A 15,238-nucleotide genomic window follows, 5' to 3' on the forward strand; every position below is an offset into this window, starting at 1 on the left:
ACCTTGTTAAAGGTATGATGTAACAAAAGGATATGTATTTTTACCAGTCTACTTCCTCCAAGGAACACCTGTTGAATAAAATCCCTGAATACTAAATTTACCAAGCTTATTACTAACACAGAGCTTAACTTTCTCCATATTACCTTGTTCTTCAAAAAATTTCTTATTAGCACTACTATCCAATGTTAGTCTCTTTACCCTAACATTTATACGATAGATATACGTCTTTACCTTGTTAATTATTACATTCTGATATTTATTAGCAAAAAAATTAATTTCATCCTTAATACTATAATGTCTAATAGAAGGAAATTGAACGGCATATGTATCAAATTTCCCTTCCACACGATCTGTTTTACCACCATAGTTAAGTTCGACATTAATAGTTTCCACAAATTGCTTTCGCCAACGACACATCTTGCCCAAAGTAATAGATGATGTCATACGGGGACGCCTACGAGTCCATCGTCTCTTCCTGCGAATAACACGACGCTTAATCGGACGACATCTCCCATATTGTTCACCATCATAGACACATATTTAACTTAAGACTGAACATTATCATCGGCTTTAGGTTCACCACCACTTACAAGAACACGTACATAAAATGGATTAGTCTGAAAAACAGTATTTCTGGCACCACACTCTTTTTCAATACTTGTCCAATCACTAACTTTACTAACAGGTACAGATTTCTCTGGACGACTACAGGTAACATAACGATATGTATTTTTACCAGTATGCTTCCTTCAAGGATCACCTGTTGAATCAAATGAGTCTGCCATGTCATTTAATGTTCGATTACGTAGGTGGGCGAAACGTACCAAGAAGTTCGATTATACCGACCCGTTTTTGGTTAGTCATTGGTCGCGTGCGAAATTTATTGAAAAGTATTGGGAAGCGTCTCAGCAAAATCCGAAGGAACGTCGTGAGTTATCGCATTGTGATTTGTTGTATTCCGGTTGGGCTAAATTAGTCGTAGCCTGGTACAATGCGTCCTTTCAGTCTACGAAGGTGAGGAAACCTCAATTGTATTTATTTGTTGACACAAGTATAAGGAAGTCTACATTGATTGAAAAGGTCTTAGGGCGTAAACAGCAGTTGTATATGCCGTACTGTTCTGAATTTGGATTTGGAGGCCATAATCCATTTATTCACTCTGTGATTTTGTTTGAGGCATTTGAGTGGTGTAGATGGAAGCCTTTTAATGGGGCTGCGTGGTCAGAAGCGTCCGGCGTACCTCAAGATAGTTTGATGCACTCCCTGCTGCTTACAATATGTATAAATCACCAGAACGGTAACTTCTGTAGCCCTGTTAGGCTATTTCAAGACGAGGCAGTTGTATACAGGAAGGTGACGTCAGTAGAAAGGTGTGCCAAACTATTGAGAGAACTGCGGATTATCATCATCTGGTGCTAGGATTGGCAGCTGATTCTTAACACAAATAAATATGATGGAACGTAGTAATTAGAGGGAGAGCTCCAATATCGTTCGACAACGTGATTAGTATTTAGAAGTTTTCGTACGGAGTGATTTAAGATGAAACGACTATTTAAACACATTGACGGAAAGAATCGCAGCACCAAGAAGTAATAGTGCGACATAAACGAAAGTTCGTATGCGTTTTTCTGCAACTGAAGGATGAAGTCTATTAAAATTTCGCACCAGTCGCTAAGAGCGCCACTATAAGGATGAAAGTCAGGTTTGCTTTAAATACGCGCTGTAACGGTCGTGAGCGTTAATTACCTCTGAGGTTGAACGTGGTTAAATAGACGTTTCTTAAGAATGCCGTGAAAGTGACAAAGACGCGATTATCAATATGTCAACAAGTTTGAACGAGGTCGTGTAATAATAGGGATACGAGAACTGGATGTTCCTTCTGCGGTACTGCAGAAAGACTTGGCAGGAATGTAGTCACTGCACATGATTATGGCGGCAGTGGTCACAAGAATGTGAGCTCCGGACTAGATCTTGTTCGGTCTGTGGCTCTGACACATCGTACAACAGCAGTATGAGCAGCGGTTGACGCCAGTGTGACACAAAAAACTGTTACAAATCGGTTACTTAAAGGACAGCTCTGAGCTAGACGACCTATAGCGTGCATTCCACTGACCACAAACCACCGCTATTTGCCATTTGTGTTGTGTCAAGCGAGATCTTGTAGGAGGACGGGATGGAGGTCTGTTGCGTTATCTGATGAAAGCTGGTTCTGCCTCGGTGCCAGTGATGGCCGTCTGTTGGCTAGTGGGAGGACAGTTGAGGGCCTGCAGCTAACCTGTCTGCTTCCTAGACACGCTGATCATACACCTGGAATTATGGTCTGGGACGCGATTTCGTATAACAGCAGGAACACTTTCGTGGTTATCCCACGCACCCTGACTGCAAATTTGAACGTCAGTCTGGTGATTCGACCTGTTGTGCTACCATTCGTGAGCAGCATTCCAGGTCGTGTTTTCCAACAGGATAACGCTCGCCCACATACCGCTGTTGTAACCCAACATGCTCTACAGGGTATCGACATGTTGCCTTGGTCTGCTCGATGATCAGATCTGCCTCCAGTCGAGCACATATGGGGCATCATCAGATGACAACTACCGTCCCTGCAATGACCGTACAAGCGCAACAGGCATGGAAACCCATGCCACAAACTGACATCCAGCACTTGTAAAACATAATGCATGCACATCTGCATGCTTTCATTCAACATTCTGGTGGTTACATCTGTTGTTAATGTACCATGATTTTACATGTGCAGTGGCTTTTTTCGCGCTTGCATTAACCTCTTATCTTGCAGTATTAATCATTTAAAGTGTTACCTAGACTAATGTATGCCCGAAATTTCATTAATCTACATTAATTGTCGCGGTGGTCTAGCGGTTCTAGGCGCTCAGTCAGGAACCGCGCGACTGCTACGGTCGCAGGTTCGAATCCTGCCTCGGGCATGGATGTGTGTGATGTCCTTAGGTTAGTTAGGTTTAAGTAGTTCTAAGTTCTAGGGGACTTATGACCACAGATGTTTAGTCCCATAGTGCTCAGAGCCATTTGAACCATTTACATTAATTGTTTTTTGGTATTGCAATTTTTTTGCCTGAGTGTATAACCATGAAATTAAACGATTGTCTACGGGCTACACAACTCTCTGTTCATTTGCTTTGGCCAGTTTCGACATTTTTATTATTATCAAGCAATCTATAAAACCATGGACCTTGCCGTTGATGGGGAGGCTTGCGTGCCTCAGCGATACAGATAGCCGTACGGTAGGTGCAACCACAACGGAGGGGTATCTGTTGAGAGGCCAGACAAACGCGTGGTTCCTGAAGAGGGGCAGCAGCCTTTTCAGTAGTTGCAGGGGCAACAGTCTGGATGATTGACCTGGCCTTGTAAAATTAACCAGAACGGCCTTGCTGTGCCGGTACTGCGAACGGCTGAAAGCAAGGGGAAACTACAGCCGTAATTTTTCCCGAGGGCATGCAGCTTTACTGTATGGTAAATGATGATGGCGTCCTCTTGGGTAAAATATTCCGGAGGTAAAATAGTCCCCCATTCGGATCTGCGGGCGGGGACTACTCAAGAGGACGTCGTTATCGGGAGAAAGAAAACTGGCATTCTACGGGTTGGAGCGTGGAATGTCAGATCCCTTAATCGGGCAGGTAGGTTAGAAAATTTAAAAAGGGAAATGAATAGGTTAAAGTTAGATGTAGTGGGAATTAGTGAAGTTCGGTGGCAGGAGGAACAAGACTTTTGGTCAGGCGAATACAGGGTTATAAATACAAAGTCAAGTAGGGGTAATGCAGGAGTAGGTTTAATAATGAATAAAAATATAGGAGTACGGGGAAGCTACTACAAACAGCATAGTGAACGCATTATTGTGGTCAAGATAGACACGAAGTCCACCCCTACTACAGTAGTACAAGTTTATATGCCAACTAGCTCTGCAGAGGACGAAGAAATTGAAGAAATGTATGATGAAATAAAAGAAATTATTCAGATAGTGAAGGGAGACGAAAATTTAATAGTCATGGGTGACTGGAATTCGGTAGTAGGAAAAGGGAGAGAAGGGAACGTAGTAGGTGAATATGGATTGGGGGTAAGAAATGAAAGAGGAAGACGCCTGGTAGAATTTTGCACAGAGCATAACTTAATCATAGCAAACACTTGGTTCAAGAATCATGAAAGAAGGATGTATACATGGAAGAACCCTGGAGATACTAAAAGATATCAGATAGATTATATAATGGTAAGACTGAGATTTAGGAACCAGGTTTTAAATTTTTTAAGACATTTCCAGGGGCAGATGTGAACTCTGACCACAATCTATTGGTTATGAACTGCAGATTAAAACTGAAGAAACTGCAAAAAGGTGGGAATTTAAGGAGATGGGACCTGGATAAACTGAAAGAACCAGTAGTTGTACAGAGTTTCAGGGAGAGCGTAAGGGAACAAATGGCAGGAATGGGGGAAAGAAATACAGTAGAAGAAGAATTAGTAGCTTTGAGGGATGAAGTAGTGAAGGCAGCAGAGGATCAAGTAGGTAAAAAAGACGAGGGCTAATAGAAATCCTTGGGTAACAGAAGAAATATTGAATTTAATTGATGAAAGGAGAAAATATAAAAATGCAGTAAATGAAGCAGGCAAAAAGGAATACAAACGTCTCAAAAATGAGATCGACAGGAAGTGAAAAATGGCTAAGCAGGGATGGCTAGAGGATAAATGTAATGATGTAGAGGCATATATCACTAGGGGTAAGATAGATACTGCCTACAGGAAAATTAAAGAGACCTTTGGAGAAAAGAGGACCACTTGTATGAATATCAAGAGCTCAGATGGAAACCCAGTTCTAAGCAAAGAAGGGAAAGCAGAAAGGTGGAAGGAGTATATAGAGGGGCTATACAAGGGCGATGTACTTGAGAACAATATTATGGAAATGGAAGAGGATGTAGATGAAGATGAAATGGGAGATATGATACTGCGTGAAGAGTTCGACAGAGCACTGAAAGACCTGAGTCGAAACAAGGCCCCAGGAGTAGACAACATTCCATTAGAACTACTGACGGCCTTGGGAGAGCCAGTCCTGACAAAACTCTACCATCTGGTGAGCAAGATGTATGAGACAGGCGAAATACCCTCAGACTTCAAGAAGAATATAATAATCCCAATCCCAAAGAAAGCAGGTGTTGACAGATGTGAAAATTATCGAACTATCAGTGTAATAAGTCACGGCTGCAAAATGCTAACGAGAATTCTTTACAGACGAATGGAAAAATTAGTAGAAGCCGACTTTGGGGAAGATCAGTTTGGATTCCGTAGAAATATTGTAACACGTGAGGCAATACTGACCCTACGGCTTATGTTAGAAGCTAGATTAAGGAATGGCAAACCTACGTTTCTAGCATTTGTAGACTTAGAGAAAGCTTTAGACAATGTTGACTGGAATAATTTCTTTCAAATTCTGAAGGTGGCAGGGGTAAAATATAGGGAGTGAAAGGCTATTTACAATTTGTACAGAAACAAGACGGCAGTTATAAGAGTTGAGGGGCATGAAAGGGAAGCAGTGGTCGGAAAGGGAGTGAGACAGGGTTGTAGCCTCTCCCCGATGTTATTCAATCTGTATATTGAGTAAGCAGTGAAGGAAACAAAAGAAAAATTCGGAGTAGGTATTAAAATCCATGGGGAAGAAATAAAAACTTTGAGGTTCGCCGATGAAATTGTAATTCTGTCAGAGACAGCAAAGGACATGGAAGAGCAGTTGAACGGAGTGGATGGTGTCTTGAAGGGAGGATATAAGATAAACATCAACAAAAGCAGAACGATGATAACGGAATGTAGTCGAATTAAGTCGGGTGATGTTGAGGGTATTAGATTAGGAAATGAGACACCTAAAGTAGTAAAGGAGTTTTGCTATTTGGGGAGCAAAATAACTGATGATGGTCGAAGTAGAGAGGATATAAAATGTAGACTGGCAATGGGAAGGAAAGCGTTTCTGAAGAAGATAAATTTGTTAACATCGAGTATTGATTTAAGTGTCAGGAAGTCGTTTCTGAAAGTATTTGTATGAAGTGTAGCCATGTATGGAAGTGAAACATGGACGATAAATAGTTTAGACAAGAAGAGAATAGAAGCTTTCGAAATGTGGTGCTAGAGAAGAATGCTGAAGATTAGATGGGTAGATCACATAACTAATGAGGTGGTGTTGAATAGGATTGGGGAGAAGAGAAGTTTGTGGCACAACTTGGCTAGAAAAAGGGATCGATTGGTAGGACATGTTCTGAGGCATCAAGGGATCACCAATTTAGTATTGGAGGGCAGCGTGGAGGGTAGAAATCGTAGAGGGAGATCAAGAGATGAATACACCAAGCAGATTCAGAAGGATGTAGGTTGCAGTAGGTACTGGGAGATGAAGAAACTTGCTCAGGATAGAGTAGCATGGAGAGCTGCATCAAACCAGTCTCAGGACTGAAGACCACAACAGCAACAACCATAAAAATACCGAGTACATATAGAATAAAACATGTAACGTGTATATACTGCCTGACAAAAAAAGTGAAGCACCCAGAAGAAGAGGATAAAATGAAACTTCACGGGTTGAAAGCTATATGGTATTATTTTAATGATTCCAAAATGGAGTAAATTTTAGTAAGAACTCTGCAGTATGAATTTTTAACATCTTATGCTGGAAAATGAATCTCCGAATAGGTCTTTGAATTATTTAGACCTAAATTTGGCAACAGAGGACAACCGTATTAGGTTTAACATTTTTCGGAAAAATACCTTTTCTGATAATATCATCCCAGCTGACTCTACCACACCCCCAAGCCCACAAAATGGACTTCTTCCATTCTTGCATACACCGAGCGCTCGCCATTTCTCTTTCAGCAGACGCAATGGAGAACGAGTTAAAAACCCTAGAAGTTGTCGCCTATAGTAATGGATATAAACCAGAAATTGTGAGACAGCTCTTTAACAAGAAAAAAGGTAGAAAAACTGCGACCTCATCTACACTTGGTGTCGCACCAGAGGATATCTCCACTATCTTCATTTCTATTCCCTTCGTAGGCAAAGCATCCTATAAAATAGGGCGACTCTTAAAGAGCCACGGCTTTAAGATTGCATATTCTACGAATAACAGCCTCAAAAAGAACTTGGTCCACTCGGTAAAGAATACTAATGACAAATTATCTCGTTCTGGGGTGTACAAGATCACCTGTGGTGATTGCCCGAGTTATTACATCGGCCAGACAGGGAGAGCCCTCTCAGCTAGATATAAAGAACATACACCCACGAAAAGTGATGATGGCACGCGAGGCTCGACTTTTGCCGAGTACCTTGTTCAATTGGCCCATGCACTAAATAACACAGAGCTATTAAATTGCGAAGTTAAAGGCACTAGGCTTGACATTCTTGAGGAGTTGCAAATCTTTAAACACCTGTTGCTTGAAAAAGGAAACCTAATTAATGACCAGCTACAACTGGGAAATAACAACTTTTTCGAAGTTTTTCAACCTTTGCTTCACCGGCCCTGATGTTACGTTGCCTTTGCAGTCGCCGACGCCTGACTCCAATTTCTTTAGTCGAATACTAATGTATTCAAAATTGAGGAATAATTTTGCTAGTCCTTTTTTACGGGCTCCGAATCCGTTTATAGGGTTCTCGTTCTCCTCAGAAGTAAGTCCAGTTACACATTACGCCATAAACAGTTTTAATGGTCATATTAATCAAATTTATAACGTAAAGGTAGCTACCTTATGCATTTGTATTTCCACGCGCGCATGCCCATGACCATCAGCGGTGCTCTGTACATAGCTGCTCGCCGCGATTAGTTTCGGCGCAGCTCTCGCGGCCTACCGACCTCGTCCGCGCAGTGGGGTCTGATGTTTCTCCTCAGCTAAGTAATGTAGATTTATGACTGGGTACTATGGTGCTATAGTTTCATACTTGACATGGCCAAACTTTGACATACAGTAGTTTGGTGTCAATAGCTTCTGAAGAAGGCCAAATTACACTCCTGGAAATGGAAAAAAGAACACATTGACACCGGTGTGTCAGACCCACCATACTTGCTCCGGACACTGCGAGAGGGCTGTACAAGCAATGATCACACGCACGGCACAGCGGACACACCAGGAACCGCGGTGTTGGCCGTCGAATGGCGCTAGCTGCGCAGCATTTGTGCACCGCCGCCGTCAGTGTCAGCCAGTTTGCCGTGGCATACGGAGCTCCATCGCAGTCTTTAACACTGGTAGCATGCCGCGACAGCGTGGACGTGAACCGTATGTGCAGTTGACGGACTTTGAGCGAGGGCGTATAGTGGGCATGCGGGAGGCCGGGTGGACGTACCGCCGAATTGCTCAACACGTGGGGCGTGAGGTCTCCACAGTACATCGATATTGTCGCCAGTGGTCGGCGGAAGGTGCACGTGCCCGTCGACCTGGGACCGGACCGCAGCGACGCACGGATGCACGCCAAGACCGTAGGATCCTACGCAGTGCCGTAGGGGACCGCACCGCCACTTCCCAGCAAATTAGGGACACTGTTGCTCCTGGGGTATCGGCGAGGACCATTCGCACCCGTCTCCATGAAGCTGGGCTACGGTCCCGCACACCGTTAGGCCGTCTTCCGCTCACGCCCCAACATCGTGCAGCCCGCCTCCAGTGGTGTCGCGACAGGCGTGAATGGAAGGACTAATGGAGACGTGTCGTCTTCAGCGATGAGAGTCGCTTCTGCCTTGGTGCCAATGATGGTCGTATGCGTGTTTGGCGCCGTGCAGGTGAGCGCCACAATCAGGACTGCATACGACCGAGGCACACAGGGCCAACACCCGGCATTATGTTGTGGGGAGCGATCTCCTACACTGGCCGTACACCACTGGTGATCGTCGAGGGGACACTGAATAGTGCACGGTACATCCAAACCGTCATCGAACCCATCGTTCTACCATTCCTAGACCGGCAAGGGAACTTGCTGTTCCAACAGGACAATGCACGTCCGCATGTATCCCGTGCCACCCAACGTGCTCTAGAAGGTGTAAGTCAACTACCCTGGCCAGCAAGATCTCCGGATCTGTCCCCCATTGAGCATGTTTGGGACTGGATGAAGCGTCGTCTCACGCGGTCTGCACGTCCAGCACGAACGCTGGTCCAACTGAGGCGCCAGGTGGAAATGGCATGGCAAGCCGTTCCACAGGACTACATCCAGCATCTCTACGATCGTCTCCATGGGAGAATAGCAGTCTGCATTGCTGCGAAAGGTGGATATACACTGTACTAGTGCCGACATTGTGCATGCTCTGTTGCCTGTGTCTATGTGCCTGTGGTTCTGTCAGTGTGATCATGTGATGTATCTGACCCCAGGAATGTGTCAATAAAGTTTCCCCTTCCTGGGACAATGAATTCACGGTGTTCTTATTTCAATTTCCAGGAGTGTATTTTGGCTGAAACCTAGGTAAAGATTGGTTTCTGTTTGCAACTGAGGCTGGCGTGTTATATGTCTGCAGTATGAGCCCATTTGTCAGTACGATGTTACACCTCATCGGGACTGGATGCATGCCCTGATTGGGGTGGGAAGGTTGTCATGAAGTTGTTGTAGTCTCTCCTGAGGGAACCTGGTCTACTCCTATAGTAAATGGTCCTTGATTTCCTGGATCCTGGACGTCCCACACATGTTCTGTGGGGGACAGAGCTGGAGATCTTGCTGATCACGACAGTACCTCAGTATCTCTCAGACAGTTCCTAATACACGTGCAATGCATAGAAGAGGATTGTAATGTTGACAAATGGCAGCCAGCCGGGGTGGCCGAGAGGTTCTAGGCGCTACAGTCTGGAACCGTGCGACCGCTACACTCGCAGGTTTGAATCCTGCCTCGGGCATGGATGTGCGTGATGTCCTTAGGTTAGTTAGGTTTAAGTAGTTTAAAGTTCTAGGGGACTGCTGATCTCAGAAGTTAAGTCCCATAGTGCTCAGAGCCATTTGAACCATTTGGCAAATGGCACCACTATACTGTCGCATGGGAGGTAAACCTAAGGACGCAGGATGTCCGCGACGTACTCTTGTGCCATTAGAGTTCCCTCAGTTACTACCAGTTATGACCTGAAGTCACAGCCGACGGTTCCACTACACTATGTCGCCACGAGTAAAACAGTTGTGACTTTCGGAAACATTGTAACGATCGGATCTCTCCGCAGTTCGCCGCCATCCTCGCCTGAGATGGTCATCCACAGTGGTGCAGAACCACGACTCATTGAACGCAATGCGACGCCATTAATCAAATGGCTCTGAGCACTATGAGACTTAACATCTGAGGTCATCAGTCCCCTAGAACTTAGAACTACTTAAACCTAACTAACCTAAAGACATCACACACATCCATGCCCGAGGGAGGATTCGAACCTGCGGCCGTAGCGGTCGCGCGGTTCCAGACTGAAGCGCCTAGAACCGCTCGGCCACACCGGCCGACGCTATTAATCAGCAGTCCATGTTCCTAGGTCACGGCATCACTCCGAACGCAGCCGTTTCTGTTGTTGTGTTAACGGCATTCTACACATTGTGTGATAATTTCGTAGTCCGGTTGCTGCTAGTCTCCGACTGATGGAACAGGGTTATAGTGAATCCATTACTTACTCTCAGGTAGCAGGAGCAGATGTGGAGGGGTTACGGTATGGTTAGTGCACAGTCGACTCTCCCCTGTGGTGGTCAGACGAAGTCGTCTGGAACATTGACGAGTAGTAACCCTGCCTTCACGTTTCCATACAGCCAAAAATAAGACCACTGTCACATCCGAATACCTCACAGATCTGAATATGTCACGATTCGACCAGGCGGGGAAATGGAGAACCGCAATGAGGTCCTTTTCAAACCCTAGCAGCTGCTGATAAACCTGTTTTGCGAGTAGGTGGCATCTCCGCGTCCTTCACACTGATCAGTTAATATCTGAGGTTGTTCGAGCCCATTATATACTCCATCAGACTTGGTATCAACACTAAACACGAACAACACTAATTCACTTGGTTGGCCATTGTACCTCTGTCAGAGAGTTGCTACCTAAATCATTAAGATACCTGCCGATGGTATATACGTCTTCGAAATTACATTGACATCCGACTATGTTTTCATAGTGGTTCACTTTTCTTTGTCAGGCAGTGTAAGAGACGTGAAAAAAAAAGACACAAAATGGCAGCGTTGTCAATCTCACGTAAATACAGCCTAATACTTACATTCAGATAACATTTACGTAATATGTCACAAAAGTCGTAACATACAAACCACTCCACCAGACCACATGTCGAACTACTTGTAAATACTAACATGATCTGTATAAAATACGAACAGAATGTTCTGGAGTCTCCAGAAGTGATCAGAGGACAGGCTTACTTGCTAGCTGTTCAGTTGTCTGTCGGGGGTTGCGACTTGAAGACGCTCCAGACTTAGTGGCGAAACTGGGAGTTAACAAACAATTTAGTGTTTTTGCTTATGGATTAATGTATATAGAAAAGGATCCCGAATAGAAACAGTAGGCTAATTATGGTAGCTAATACTATGGATTTGTTGGCGGTTTTTTCAACTGATTCATTTTGGGCATGTCGCATGAGCAAAGCAGGTGAAAGCAGTGGAAGAAGATAGCAAGGTAGAACCTAACGATGATTACTGTGACATCTTGAGATATCACCATATTTAAATTTTTTCTAGTGATAATTTTCGTAATGGCCTGTGCTTTGTGTGTCATTTTTTGCCTTTCTCTCAAAGATAAAGAAGGAATTTACAAAAAGAATAATAAGCTTGTTATACTTGGCCTGTAAATAAATTACTTATAGTTCTCCATGTGACGAGAAAAGGTAAAGCCAAAGGGAATGTTTCAGCTGTCAATACTGATTTCAGTTAAATTTCATGTCATGTGAAGTATGACATGTACCGTTCAGGCACTCGTCAGGCGATAAAACGCTTTACATTTTATACGTAAATCCAGAGATAGTTTAGTTGTATGCATTCTTACACTGATCAGCCAAAACATTATGACCGTCGACCTACTATCGACGTAAACCCTTCCAGGCGATGACAGCATCACCTGGCGAGGAATGACTGCTAGTCAGACACACACACGGTGCATGTAGTATCAGTGCGCGTGCTATTCGTGTGTAGAATGGGGAAGGCGCTTTCTCTAGAGTTTTACCGTGGGCTGACTGTGATGGCCCGGAGGCTGGACACGAGCTTTACGTCAACTTCAAGACTTGTCGGGTGTTCGAGGAGTGCTTTGGTCAGGATATTCAACACGTGGCGAAACCAAGGTGAAACCACGTCCAGTCGTCGTGGTGTTGGGCGGTCACCTCTAATTACAGATGTCGGACCTCGTAGTCTGAGCAGACTGGTAAAAGACGACAGTCGGCGAACTGTGTCGGAGTTAACGTCAGACTTCATACTGGGCAGAGTACATGTAAGTCTGAACACACACTGTACCAAACACTCCTAACGATGGGCCTCCGCAGGCGACGACCCATATATGTCCCAGTGTTAACAACACGGTATCGGCAGCTACGACTGAAATGGGCACGTGATCATCGGCACTGGACGTTGATTCAGTGGCAGAGCGTTGAATGGTCTGATGTATTCCAATACCTTCTTCATCATGCCGATGGGAGGGCACGAATCCGGAGTCTTTCAGGGGAGCGGCTCCTTGACACCTATACTGCGGGACAGAGGTAAGCTGACGGCGGCTCCATTATGCTCTGGGGAACACTCAAGTGTGCATCCATGAGTCCAGTGGAGCTCGTGCAAGGCGCCATGACGCCCAACGAGTACCATACATTGATTGCAAACTACTTACGCCTCTTCATGACAATCTTGTTTCCCGACGGCAGTGGCATTTTTCAGCAAATAATGCTCGATGTCACAAGGCCAGGAGTAAGATGGAGTGGTTAGAGGAACGCAGTGGGGAGTTCTAATTGATGTACTGGCGCCACCAACTCGCTTGATCTGAACCTTGTCGAATACATCTACATCTACATCTACATTTATACTCCGCAAGCCACCCAACGGTTTGTGGCGGAGGGAACTTTACGTGCCACTGTCATTACCTCCCTTTTCTGTTTCAGTCGCGTATGGTTCGCGGGAAGAACGACTGCCGGAAAGCCTCCGTGCGCGCTCAAATCTCTCTAATTTTACATTCGTGATCTCCTCGGGAGGTATAAGTAGGGGGAAGCAATATATTCGATACCTCATCCAGAAACGCACCCTCTCGAAACCTGGCGAGCAAGCTACACCGCAATGCAGAGCGCCTCTCTTGCAGAGTCTGCCACTTGAGTTTGCTAAACATCTCCGTAACGCTATCACAGTTACCAAATAACCCTGTGACGAAACGCGCCGCTCTTCTTTGGCTCTTTTCTATCTCCTCCGTCAACCCGATCTGGTACGGATCCCACACTGATGAGCAATACTCAAGTATAGGTCGAACGAGTATTTTGTAAGCCACCTCCTTTGTTGGCTACATTTTCTAAGGACTCTCCCAATTAATCTTAACCTGGTACCCGCCTTACCAACAGTTAATTTTATATGATCATTCCACTTCAAATCGTTCCGCATGCATACTCCCAGATATTTTACAGAAGTAACTGCTACCAGTGTTTGTTCCGCTATCATATAATCATACAATAAAGGAGCCTTCTTTCTATGTATTCGCAATACATTACATTTGCCTATGTTAAGGGTCAGTTGCCACTCCCTGCACCAAGTGCCTATCCGCTGCAGATCTTCCTGCATTTCGCTGCAATTTTCTAATGCTGCAACTTAACTGTATACTACAGCATCATCCGCGAAAAGCCGCATGGAACTTCCGACACTATCTACTAGATCATTTATATATATATTGTGAAAAGCAATGGTCCCATAACAGTCCCCTGTGGCACGCCAGAGGTTACTTTAACGTCTGTAGACGTCTCTCCATTGAGAACAACATGCTGTGTTCTGTTTGCTAAAAACTCTTCAATTCAGCTACACAGCTGGTCTGATATTGGGATATGATGGAACGTGGCGTCGGAGCTCATCGCTCCCCTCCCCGGAATTTACGGGAATTGGGTCATTTGTGTGTGCCAACTCCCTCCAGCGAGTAAGTCTTCATTTCGACGCGTCGTCCCTCTTATCCGTGCCAAAGGTGGACATACGGCTATTAGGTAGGTGATTATAATGTTCTGGCTGGTCAGTGTAAATTAATAATTCGTTGCAATGTCTTATGTGCAACTGATATACAGCGTATGTGCAGAAGTGCGAGTATTTCGGACAGCGTCCAATGGCGTCAACAACCGGCACAAGTACACCAGGCATGATTAATACAGGTACCCTATGTCTGAGAGTGGCTCTTCTCTATCAGTGGACAACGCATGGACAGTCTGCCGTCACCGAGCAAGGGGGAGGGCTGAATGCATCCATTCACATTGGCGCACTGGGACACCAGCCCGCCTTACAGCTGATTACGTCAGAAAATCGCTTGCACAGGGCCGCTGGAGCTGCGACGCCATCCTGTATCGGACAAGTCTTCGGGTCCGGAAAACTGGCTGCCTGCGAGAATCGTCACCACTGGGAAGGTCCTTTCAGCCCACAAAGACCGTCTGCGAGCCTTGCGATCCTTAAGAACAGAACTGTCGCCCGGCTGTTACTCCACGGGTCTGCCACGTAAACTAGCGGATCCATTCCCTTTCTTTTCTGGCAGCTCAGAAGAACAAATTGTCCCACAAGTTAACACATTGTAAATAATGCCCATATATCCACGCAAGGCTTTCGAGCAGTGCGATGATCTTTTGAGTTTTCTGGAGCTACGCTTTCTGTCACTGCAAACCAAACTGCAGGGAAACGTTATGTCACCTTGCTTATCTGTTGGATAGTCTGTCAAGAAAATCCATTGTTGATGGTGCTCTCTCCCCAAAGTCACTGTGTCTGTGTCTCGAATTAATATGTGGGTGTGTGTGCCACCTGAATGAAACTTTCTGACACGAATGTTTCTGTACACAAACTATAACGTGGGACTGTGAAGTGGTTTATAGAGACAGGAAAAGACGTGAAGAAAGATACGTTATGAGAAATGATGGGCATCGCGCCAGTATTAATCAAATATTTGATTCTTTTATTACCGGAACGTTCTTAGAATAAACTTTGAGCGTTTAGATGTAGGATACACTCTTTGTAATAGACACTGGTTCAAATGGCTCTGAACACTATGCGACGTAACTTCTGAGGTCATCAGTCGCCTAGAACTTAGAAC

Source organism: Schistocerca nitens, chromosome 3 (assembly GCF_023898315.1).
Source record: "Schistocerca nitens isolate TAMUIC-IGC-003100 chromosome 3, iqSchNite1.1, whole genome shotgun sequence".
In the NCBI taxonomy this organism is placed as follows: Eukaryota; Metazoa; Arthropoda; class Insecta; order Orthoptera; family Acrididae; genus Schistocerca; species Schistocerca nitens.